The sequence below is a fragment of the Erinaceus europaeus genome, chromosome 7 (assembly GCF_950295315.1).
Source record: "Erinaceus europaeus chromosome 7, mEriEur2.1, whole genome shotgun sequence".
Taxonomy (NCBI): Eukaryota; Metazoa; Chordata; class Mammalia; order Eulipotyphla; family Erinaceidae; genus Erinaceus; species Erinaceus europaeus.
Window position 1 is genome coordinate 14750508 of NC_080168.1, and position 12316 is coordinate 14762823.

General features: G+C 47.6%; 1 long non-coding RNA gene across 1 annotated transcript in view; it reads left to right on the forward strand.

Annotated features, from left to right (window-relative positions):
* Positions 1-12316, forward strand: part of LOC132539383 (uncharacterized) — a 49122-nt gene that overhangs the window by 9318 nt on the left and 27488 nt on the right. Inside the window, exon 3 of the long non-coding RNA XR_009550632.1 lies at positions 7716-7897. This is a non-coding gene — a long non-coding RNA (uncharacterized LOC132539383). The remainder of the gene's footprint in view (positions 1-7715; positions 7898-12316) is intronic.

The following is a 12316-nucleotide window of genomic DNA, read 5'->3' on the forward strand; positions in this document are numbered from 1 at the left end:
AGAAATTTAGGTGTGAGGGGGGAGACAGAGAAAGAGAGACACCTGGACTCCTATTTCACTATTCATAAACTTTGCCCCCCGCAGGTGGGGACCAGGGACTCGAACCCAGGTCCTTATGTGCTGTGATATGCTCATTCTACTAGGTGCACCACCCCCTGGTCCCCACAACCATGATTTTTATTTGCCATCAGCATGGTTATTTTTAGTGACAGGTTTTGCTTTGTTCTGTTTCTGCTGCTGGAACTTTGCACCTGCATGACTCTCCTGCTCCCTGCAGGTACTTTTATATATTTTTTTCCAGTGATAAGAGGTAAAGAGAGAGAGGAGACACCACAGCGACTTTGCTGCTCCTGAAGCTTCGCCTTTGCCTAATACTCCCATGCGATGCCAGGAGATTTATACCCAGGTCATGGCACTTTTGCACATGAGCTGCCTTCTGCACCCAGCCCGTTGTCTTGTCCCAACATGGACAGGATACTAGGCAGAGACGACAAATGTCCCCGAAGTTTGAATGAACGAACCTGGGCTCTGAGCATGGCAAGGCACGCATCACACATTCTACTAGTAGAGCTGTCTCTAGGCCTCGCTGCTTTCTTTTCCTTTTTCTTTCTTTCTTTTTTAATTATCTTTATTTACTTATTGGATAGAGACAGCCAGAAATCGAGAAGGAAGGGAGTGATAGGGAGGAGAGAGACAGAGAGACGCCTGCAGCCCTGCTTCACCACTTAAGAAGCTTTCCCTCTGCAGGTGGGAACAGGGGCTCGAACCCCGGTCCTTGCGCGCTGTAACATGTGTGCTTAGCCAGGTGCGCCACCGCCCGGCCCCAGCTGTTTTCTTTTTCTTCTCTCTCTTTCTTTTTCTCTTCCCTATTATACCAGGGCTTTGCTGAGGCTTTCTACCTGTAGCATTTCACCATGCCCAGTGGGATTGGTCTCAGTCTCTTGCTCTCTTCCTTTCTCTCTCTCCCCCTTCTTCCCTCTTTTCTTTTACTTTTTTTTTCCGGATAGAGATGAAGAAATAAGCAGAGAGAAAGTAAGTCTTCACAACACCCCTTCACTTCTTGTGAAGCTTCCCTTTTGCAAAGAGTTCCCATGTAGTTACTGAGGACTTGAACTCACACGCCTGCCCAAGGTGAAGTGTGAACTATCTCCTAGTCTCTTTCTTGGTGGAGATCTCCCAATGTGTTTACTGCTCCCTTCCCTCCGCTAGAATTTTGGACTCTTTCTGTGGCCCAGTGTGATGACTTTGATTTAAATAATGTCAATAGCAATCATTTTTAAGGAAGTTATTCATAGAAGAAATGCTTATGACATCATTTTGAAAAGCCAAGTGGATTAATGCCATACAAATTCAGCTGGTATCTGGGAGTCAACTGCATATGGAGACAGATAACAGAGGGGACTGGGTAGTGAGTGCACACGTTACAGGTTCAAGCCCCCTAGCCCCCACCTGCAGGGGAAAAGCTTCACTAGCTGTGAAATAGTGCTGTAGGTTTCTCTCTCTGTCTCTTTTTTCCCCCTTTTGTTGCCCTTGTTGTTTTTATTGTTGTTGTAGTTATAGTTATTGTTGTTACCGATGTCATCATTGTTAGATAGGACAGAGAGAAATGGAGAGAGGAGAGGAAGACAGAGAGGGGGAGAGAAAGACACCTGCAGACCTGCTTCACTGCCTGTGAAGTGACTCCCCTGCAGGTGGGGAGCCGGGGGCACGAACAGGGACCCTCATGACAGTCCTTGTGCTTTGCACCATGTGCGCTTAACTTGCTGAGCTACTGCCCTACTCCCCTCTCTCTCTATCTCTATCGCCACCTCCCTCTCGATTTCTCTCTGTCTCTATCCAGCGGATAATAAGTAAACAAAGTATTTTTAAAAGATCAGAAAGGGAGCTAGGCACTATCACACCGGCTTGAGTGCATTTATTACCATGCACAGGGACCTAGGATCTAGCCCCTGCTCCCTACTTTCGGGGAGAATCTTCACAAGTAGTGAAGAAAATACTGCAGGTGTCTCTTTGTCTCTCCTCCTCTCTATATGTCTCCCCTTCCCCTCTCCACTTCTCTCTGTCCTATCAAATGAAGAAAGAAAAGAAAAAAAATTATAAAAGGAAGAAATGACCACTAGGAGAGGTCGATTTGTTGTGTAGGCACTGAGTCCCAGCAATAACCCTGGTGGCAATAAAAAGTAAAAATTAAATAAAAAAAATAAACATATTTTAAGAAGGCAGAGAACAGAGTTAAGGAGACAGAGAGGAGAGAGAAAAGAGACACGGAAACTCTGCTCCCCGTCCATCATGGTGCTCTCAGGACTCAAACCCAGGGCCTTGCTCTTGGCAAGGCTGCACTCTACCCGATGGACTATCTCCAGTCTCCATCTACAGACCGCCTCCCCACTCCCACTCCCACTCCCCTGTGCAGTGCTGGCATTAATCCTTCCTGTGTGGTATCGGGGATGTTCTGGGACTCTCTACACACCCCCAAAGTCAACACACAGGCATTTATGCCTTCAGTTGTCTAGCTGAGCCATTTCCTCCTCTTTGAGAATTATCAGTTCCATCTGGGTTGGACTTAGAGCTGTGCTCACACAAGCATCTGTGGAATGAGCCTCAACACTGCTCAGCAGGTGACTTAAAGCAGGGGAGGGAAAGGAGAGAAAGGGCTACTCCTCACATCCCGGGGGCATTGCTGGCTGAGAAGAGCCAGCAGGCTGAGGGGTGGCTCCAGTTCTGACTCACAGAGATGGAGGGACCCTGTGGTCTGACCAGAAGGAGCCACATGCCGTGGGTGACTTCTTTGTCTCCTCTCAGAGTTTAGCTTTGAGAGGAGATTCTGCCTTTGCCAAAAAGCTAAATTTCATTAAACACGCTCATTGTTATCCCAGAATGGCGCTCAGAACTTCCTCCTGGCCACTGGTCTAAAGGGAAGAGGATTCTTGAAAATCAGTTTTTCTCTTACCGTGCCCAAGCTCAGCCAGGCATGGGGGAAATGGAGCCTGTGGTCAGGGTCAGGGTCTGAGAGCCCGCTGGGCCATGAAGCAGGCACCAGGGTGAGCTCCCCCTTTGGCAGGAGGAAAGAGAAGACAAAGCATTCACCTGCTAACATTTTTATTAGTGATTTAATATTGATTAAAAATTATGAGATAACAGAGGTATAATCCCACACGGTTCCCACCACCAGAATTCTGTGTGCCCATTTCTTCCACTGGAAACTGCAGGAGTTCTCCCAAGGTCCCAGATATGGGTTGACACTTATTTCTATAACTATCTGTCACCTTTACATTTATTTGCCCATTTTTCTCTACGGTCCTGCCTTCCCTTCCTTTCTAAGTCACACCTACACCTGTTACTACATCCAAATGTCCTCCCTTTTTCCCTCTTCTCTCTCTGGATCCTGATGGAATTAGAGTTCACAGTCCTCTGGTCATCTTCCCCTAACATGTCTCCTCCTCTGGGAGTACAGACCAGAATTCTTTATACAAATGCCGAGTCAGCAGGGCCACTCTCACCACCTGGTTGAGGGCACATGTTACCAACGTGCAAGGACAAGGCTTCAAGCCCCTGGCCTCTCCTGCATGGGGAGCTTCACGAGTGGTGAAACACTGCTGCAGATGTCTGTCTGTCTGTCTCTCTCTCTCCCACTTTCATTTTAGTTTCTCTCTGTCTCTAATAAATGAATAGTTTTTAAAATACTTTCAAAATGAAATAAAACAAAAGGCTAAACCAGAAGGCATCTATATTCAAGACCTCTATCCTATACACCAGGTGTTCAGCTGGGCTGTGGATGAGGACATCTTTGAGATGGAAATCCCTCCCTGATTATCTTCCCTCTGGTGAGAGAGCCAGACACCCCCAGAGGATCCTGCAACAGCTCCATTCCACTCCCCATGGGGACATAAGATACCACTGATTGCAGCCACATGGACCAGCACAGAGCTGAGAGACTTCCAAGCTGACATATAAAAATCAGTGAGCCAGGTATAAAAAGCAGTGAACCAGGTAGAAAGGGAAGCTATTTTTACCTGGGAACGTCCAAGCAGAATGTCACAGAAATGACACTACCTATGGGAAAGTCATGGAGGGCTGTGGGAAACTTCCTAAGTCCGCTGAAGTGGTGTCACCAAATACCAGACTGGAGAGAGACTAGACACTGTCTCCTTCTCCCAGGACTGCTCCCTCACCTGCTCAGCTGTCTGAAGCTTTGTGGTGAAGAATGCCCTCCTTCACTGCATGGCTGAGCGAGGAACCAGTCATGTTGGAGAAGGAACAAGTGAGAATGAGACCCCCAGCCCCACTGGAGAGACATGGGGGGTGTCCTGCAGAGGGGGCTGAGTACTAGTCTCAGAGTTCTGTGGGAGCAGGCCTCCATGACCTGGTGACTATGCTCTGGGGACTCATCACATTACTGAAGCCAGCTGGAAAGCTGGGGGACTGGGCACCCTTTCCTCCCCCTCACTGTTCCACTCTTATTCCTTCCCTGAAGAGACCCCAAACCCTGAACTGAGGGCAGGATGTTGTCCTCAGATGTGAGTATGCCACCTGCTCGAACCGCTGGCACCTGACAATCAGCTGTATCCCTCCCGTCAGCCCTGCCTGTGGATGGGTGTGGGTTCTGAGCAGTGAGCACTGGCCCTTGGCATTCTGTAATTGTCTCCCTACACACAGGAGCTCTCCAGTCTGATTTTAGCACTGGACTCCTGGACATATTTCCCGGGATATGGTTCAGGGGGCTGAAAACTCTCAGTTTAGATGAATTAGATGTTTAATAGGTACGTCACCACCCAGCCCCTGAACTGAGCTTTCTAAGATCAGCAGTTAGTCAGGAGTGAAATTGTTTGGCAAGAGATCATTGAGAAAGGAGAGATCATTGTGACCCCCGGGGCATGCACATGAACAACAAGGTTTCCATAGCAAGAAATCCAGAAGTTGGACTGTTCCAGGACTGAGCATGGACTCAGCACAGCTATCAAGGTGCCCATCACTCTGCTGTTGGGACTGGTCTTCCTCACTGCTGAGCTAGCCTGTCTCCAGGTCCCTGGTTCCCAGAACAATCATAGTAGCAGCTCTGGTGTTATACTATGTGTGTGTGTGTGGGGGGGGGGGGCAAGGTGGTTTGGGGGATTTTTTTCCCCCAGCATTTAAAAGTTGGTCACATATAATCTCAACAAAGAATTGAGGAGAGAAGATAGTGGAGTCCATATGTAGCTAACCTACAGTGAAAAACTGGAAGCAGTTCAGGGCTGCCCACTGTCACCATTACTATTCAACATAGTGTTGGAAGTTCTTGCCATAGCAATCAGGCAGGAGCAAGGAATTAAAGGCATACAGATTGGAAGAGAAAGTGTCAAACTCTCCCTATTTGCAGATGACATGATAGTAAACATAGAAAACCTAAGGAATGCAGGAAGAAGCTTTTGGAAATTACCAGGCAATATAGTGAGATGTCAGGCTACAAAATTAACATCAGATAGTCAGCAGCATTCCTTTACATGTCATCTCATGGGAGGCCCACCTCAGCAGGGGAGTGAGACAAAGACAGGAAGAGAGAGAAGCCCCCAGAGCTCTTTTACTCACATGCTGACCCACCCCGTGAAGCCACGCCTACAGGTCTAGCTTGTAACACCCAAGCCCTGCCTTCACCTTTCCAAGCCACACCTGTCAGCGCTCCCACTTCCTGGGCAGTGCCCTCCAGGTACTTCCTGTCCCTCAACAGTGGTGCAGGAGGCAGAGAAAAACACCTTCTCTTCTTCCATTCTCTCCCTCCCCTCCTCTTCCTCTACTCTTCCTTTCCCTCTCCCTCTCCCTCTACACTCTCCCTCTCCCTCTCCCTCTCTCTCTCTCTCCATTTCAATTGCAATCAAATACAAAGGACATAAATGTCGCCACTGTGCATTTCACTTTGAAAGGTGTGACTTAGGGAGCAGGTGGTGGTGCACATGGTTGAGCACCCACGTACCATGCACAAGGACCCAGGTTCAAGCCCCTGTTCTCCACCTGCAGAGTGGAGGAGTTTCACAGGCAGTGAAGGGGCTCTATAGGTGTCTCTCAGTGCCTCTATCTCTCTCCCTTTATGTCTCCCCCTCTCAATTTCTCTCTGTCCTATCAAATAAAGAAGAACAAAAGGCAAGAATGGCTGCTAGAAATAGTAGGTATGTCATACAGGTGCCGAGTTGCAGTGACAACCTGGGTGGCAATAAACAAATGATAATAAAAAGTAAAACGTGTGATTTAGTAGCACCTAGCTCATCCACTATGAGGTGTGGCCACCACCACCTCATTCCAGACTTTTCTCTCACCCGAATGGAACTCTGACCTACTGGTCACTTCTATCCCTTCCACTCCTGCCCAGGTCACCACGCACCTCCCATCACAGTTGAATTGCTTTCTCTGCACATTTCATGCACACAGGGCCCTGCAGCCTGTGGCTTTGGATCCTGACTCTCTTCACTTAGTGCACTGCCTTCAAAATCCCCACACTACAGCACTAGAATAAATGCCATTTCTTCCATTTCTTCTTCAGGCCAAAGCAGAGGCCACTGGGGGGTGGGGGTGGGAGGGAGACAGCAGGCTCTTTATCTGTGTTGTCTCATTTGAAGAGTATGGACTGTCTGTCCTGGCAGATTTCTCCTCTAGGGGCCCCTGGGGAGATTGGGTTCTGGGGTTCTCTTTACATGAAAATACCCCTTTCCTGGGATCTTGGTTGCTTTGAGGTAGGCCCCTGAAGACAGTGACAACCCTCTAAGAAGAATAAGCATACCTCGAGGTAGCTCACCTGGGAGAGCAAGACATTGCTATTCAAGAAGCCCTGGGTTTGAGCACCACACTAGAGCGCCATGGATGGAACGTGGAGGGGCTTTATGCAGATGATGAAGTGGTACTGTAGTGTCTATCTTCTGCCTATCTTTCTGTCTCTCTTCCTGTAAATAAATAATTGGGGGGAGGGTGAAAGGCCCCAGGAGGCCACTCAGAGGTGGCACTGTACATGCACAAGGCCCAGGGTTCACTCCTGACACTGACTAGAACAGAAAAGAGGCCACGTTGTACAGCCAGAGGGTAGAACCACCGGAGGCACCACAGCTGCTCATCAGCTGGCCTTCAGCACGGAGACAATCTTGAGTTTTCCCCAGCATCTCAGTGTAATCTCAGGACCCTTAGAAGTGAGAGAGGGAGGGGCCAGGCAGTGACACACCTGCTTAAGTACACACATTACAGTGCTTAAGGACTCGGGTTCAAGCCCCTGGTCCCAGCCTGAAAGGGGAAAGCTTCACAAGTGGTGAAGCAGGGCTGCAGGTGTCTCTCTGTCTGCTGGATGGTGGCACACCTGATTGAATGCACAGGTTACAGTGCACAAGGACCTGGGTTCAAGCTTCCAGTCCCCACCTGCAGGAGGAAAGTTTTGCAAGTGGTAAAGCAGAGCTGCAGGTGTATTTCTGTCTCTCTCCCTCTATCTCCCCATTCCCTCTTGACTTATGGTTGTTTCTATCCAATAAATGAAATAAAGATAATTTAAAAAAATAAAAAGGGAAAGAAGGAAAGGGGACCTTTTCTCTGACCTCTCATCCATGACTCCAGCCAGGATCTGACAGAAGGAGGTGCTAGGCTGCCACTCAGGCCTGGAAGTGGAGACAGGATCTCTCAGAATTCCTGAGAGCTGGGGGAGGGAAGAGCAAGGCCATTGCCTTACACCATGCATATCCCCTTCCCCTCATACACAGATCCCACAGGGACAACCAGCTGTCTCCCGGGCTGTCTCCGGGATGACGCTCCCTGGAATGCCTGCACGTGTTTCCATTCCTTGGCTGCACCCAGCTCTGAAGAAATCCTGTTACATTCTTGAACTTGAGCCAGGCTAAAGGGCTCAGCTGATCTTGAGGTCAAGAAGGGGCTTGTCTTTGGGCTTCAACAGGTCTGTATGCCATCTTTCCGGGAAGACTTTCTGATCCCCTGACTTACTTCCAGGGGCGTTGTCTCTTCTGGTCACACCATGGGATGCCCTGAGTCACTTTCTCACAGGCCCACACACACTGACTTGAGTGATGCTTCAGAGCTTTGAGGCCATCTCCAGAGTGGTCCTTCCGGGAGGTGGGGCCGAGCCATCCACTTACATCCCAACCCTACAGGTGGATGTACATTTCTGAAGCATTAGATCACCATTCTTACAGTGATGCCAGGATGCATTGGATCGACCTTCTCGTGGTGCATCCCGTGAGTACCCATTCATTGGGGAAACTGACGATCCTTCCTAGCCGACTGAATCCACATGGATCCCAGTCACTTTCAAAGCCAGCAACAAGCAGCTCCTGACAGCTTTCAACCTTCCTGTTGACTGGCTACGGAAGAAGGGCAAACGCTAGAAGAAGAACAGTGATGCCGGCAACCTGCCACCAGGAAACCTCAGTGGACACAACATCCAATTCTGAGTTTTGTACAGGAGTCTGTTAGTGGGCAGGGCTGTTGTGTTTACGTGAGTCGAGCTGAACCAGACTGAACTGGGTGACTCTACTCAGCAGGGATGGGCTTTCCCACATCTTGGTCTTGACAGGGAAGACAAGGGTGGTTTGAACCCTGTGTGAGGTCCCTCACTACCTCCCAGCAGATCAGCCTAGACTATCCGACATCACAAGGGAAGGAATTTCAGGGAGGGAGACAAAGAACAGGGTCACACAGGACCTTCTGTATTGACTAGAGCTAGTAGTGACCAGGCTAGCCCAGATTCCAGACAAGGGCAACAGGCCTACTTCCTGCTGAGAAGAGCTGCGAAGTCATATCTCAAATGGTATGGATGCAGGGACCCAATTGCAATAAATGAATCATAGTCTGTGATCTATAGTTAGTGTTTATGATGTGTAGGCTTGAGCCTGTTGTTTAAATGAATGAACACATTTACTCAATGGGCAGTGGATAGAACCACATGTTTCAAGGACTCCAAGACAAAGCCTGAACCCATTACAGTCCAGATTCCATCAAGTGGAAAAATCTTTGCATACAGAACTATTTTGTGACATTATCTCCTTTTAAACCAAAGACCAGATGCTTGATTTCAGTGAATTTCAAAGTACATTATTTTTTTATCATTTTATTGGGGGGTTAATGGTTTATAGTGCAGCTATTGACACATGGGTACAATTTCTCATCTCTCCATGACAACAAAAATGAAAAGATGAACACCAGATGATCTCTCTCATGGGCAGAACTTAAACAAGAACAGCAAGGGAAAACACAAAGTGACTCTTATTCAAGCAATGTTCAGTAAAGTAGGATCCCAGCAAACAACAAGATGATTGTGAAAGTCATTTGGAGTCTGCGTTTGTGTAAAACTCTGTTGCTTACAAACATCAGAATACTTTCATCTCTGGCTTGTCTAGGCCTGGAGCTGTGGGTATGGCAGAACTCTGAAAGGGGAGGCCAGTAGTTCTATCTCTGGAGCTGGAAGAAAGAGACCCAGAGGGCCTGCTGCTTCTGGTTCCCCAGAGAAGGAGACCCTAATAGAGCGGCATCTCTGTATTGGCAATCTAACTGTGCTGGCAGCCCAGAAGTTGGCTGGACCTGGTGATTTCCAGAACATGCAAACTCCTCCATCTGGCAGAGGAGGGAGAGCTTTGCAGAAGTAGAGATTCATGGGGCAGGATGACAAGACTATTCCAAAACTAGGAAGCCATGGAGTACAGCCTAAACTGGCAATGCTATCATCTGACAGGAAACCTGCTGGGTCACTTACCTGCTCCTCCCCCTGTCCTTCTTCTCAAAGTCAACCACAGTCTTAGCTCAGGAGCCTGAAGCACATAATTGAGTGTTTTTCTTGCCCCAGAGGGCAATGATAAATGCTTTCAAATTAAAGAGTAAATTAGCAGCAAACAATCTCCTCCCCAACACAAACAAACAAGTAAAAAAAAAAAATCCCTTTGCATGGGCAGGAAGTAAAACAAAGCATATTTCTAATTCTGGGTTGATGAGAGCCATTCTTAGCAAGCTATAATTATGAATAGATGACAAGCTTAAGAAAGACACCCAACCCAAATGCACCAAACCCATCACAAAGATGATGAGAGATGCTGAAGATTGAGCAGGTGCATAAAAATTGGAGAAAAGGTTGGAATTACACCTGAGAGATAGGTCAATAACAATAATAATAATAATAATAATTTCCCTAAAGGCAAACTGGGAAAGGTCTCAAAGATGAAATTCACTAATGATCTTCCAGTGGATTATAGACTTAAGAAAAATATCAGCTGTTACAGAAACGCAAAGACACAGAACATTTCAGAAGTGAGACACTCTTACACCAAGATTAGCCAGATCTCTTTGGGGAGACAGGGTTTGGAGTAGAAGACAGGAAGCATCTTGGGAAGATGATTAATGTCAGACAAGACTAAAAAGTCTGAGGTTTGTGCCCCTGATAAGCAGTTGAAGTCAATGCAGAAAACCTGTATTTGAGGGTATGGGTCAGGACTGACTGAGAATAAGAGAAGGACCAGGCAGTGGCACACTTGGCTGAATACACATGTTATCATGTACAAGGTCCCAGGTTCAAGTCCCTAGTCTCCACCTACAGGGTGGGGATGTTTCATCAGCAGTGACACATTAAAGGTCTCTTTCTCTCTCCCTCTCTCTCTCCGTCTCTCTCTCCCTCCTCTCTCTCTCTCTCTCTCCCTCCTCTCTCTCTCTCTCACTCTCTCCCTATCTATATATCTCTCTTCTCTCAATTTCTCCCTGCCCTGTTTAAAAAAAATTAGGCATTGGCCAAGTGGTGGCTCATCTGGTTAAGCACACACATTACCATGCACAAGAACCTGGGTTTGAGCCCCCACTGCCCACCTGCACAGGGGATGCTTCATGAGCAGCGAAGCAGGTCTATATGTGTCTATCTTTCTCTTTCCCTCTGTATCTCCCCCTCTCTCTTAATTTCTCTCTATTGTATTAAACAAAATAGAAAGGGGGGAAATGATCTCTAGGGGCAGTGGATTTGCTGAGCCCCAGTGATGACCCTGGTAGCAATAAAAGTAAAGAAAAGGGAGTCAGGCTATAGCACAGTGGGTTAAGTGCAGGTGGTGCTAAGCACAAGGACTGACATGAGGATCCTGGTTCAAGCCCCTGGTTCCCCACCTGTAGGGGAGTCACTTCACAAGTGGTGAAGCAGGTGTGCAGGTGTCTATCTTTCTCCACCCCCCGGCTCTGTCTTCCCTTCTCTCTCCATTTCTCTCTATCCTATCCAAGAAGAACAACATCAATAATAACTACTACAACAAAATAACAAGGGAAACAAAAGGGAATAAATAAATGCATATTTTATTAATTATTTTAATTATTTATTTTTATTATTTTACTTTACTTTTTAAAAAAATTAAAGTAAAATAAAATAAATTGAACCTGGGACTTCAGAGCCTCAGACATTTGAGTCTTAAAAAATTTTTAATAAAGTGTTTAAAAAAAGAGAGTGAATGGTAGCACAAAGTCTCTGATCTGTTGTCCCTCAAAGGCAGGCTTTTTTTTTTTTTTTTAAGGATGGGGGAAGGAGGAGGAGCCTCAGGGAAGGAGGAAAGAAATCTCTACTCTTTTCATCATCAGATTCCTTGAGATCAGACAGGGTGTGAGCAGCTGAGTGTGAGAATCATCCAGAAAAGCCTGGGGACTCTGCTCCCATCTAACAGGAAAGAAAAGAAGGCTGTAAGCTGCCCTCTCCCTCCTTCTGCCCCAACCTTGTGCCCTTCAACTCCAGTCACAGATGCCTTTGGTGACTCAGCTGCCCTCAGGCTGGGGTGGCGTTAAAAGCTGGCTAGGGATGCTTTGTGATGACAGAGCATGCTGTCACTGCTGACCTGGATGGAGGGAGACTTCTCTATCTCATTCCCTGTGACCTCAATCTCAAGCACCAAGTGGCTGCCAGCTGAGTGTTAGATGCAGGCAGGGCATTGATGGGGGCTCACGCTCTGTTTCCTAAACAGCATTTCCGTCAGCCACCTTCTGCTGTGCTTTCTGAGGCCTTTTGTCTGTAACTTTCACAGCTGGTGTTCTCCCAGCAAACACCACTTCCCCTCACTCTGATCTCCTCGCTCCACTAATTTTCTTGTTGCAAAATGTGTCTGGTGGTCTATGGGGTGGGGCGTTTGCGGCTATCACTTTTGCTGTGCTTAGATTTCTAGACTTTCAGAGATTTTAAATCTGCCCCTCCCAGCCCCAAAGGGGTCTGTGAATGAGGTATGATGTCCACACTACAACAGGTCTTGGGCAAGGGTCTGGGACATGGTGTGTCTGGTTGCATGCACACATTACTAAGTGCAAGGGTCTGGGTTCAATTCCCCACTCCATACCTGCAGAGGGGAGCTTC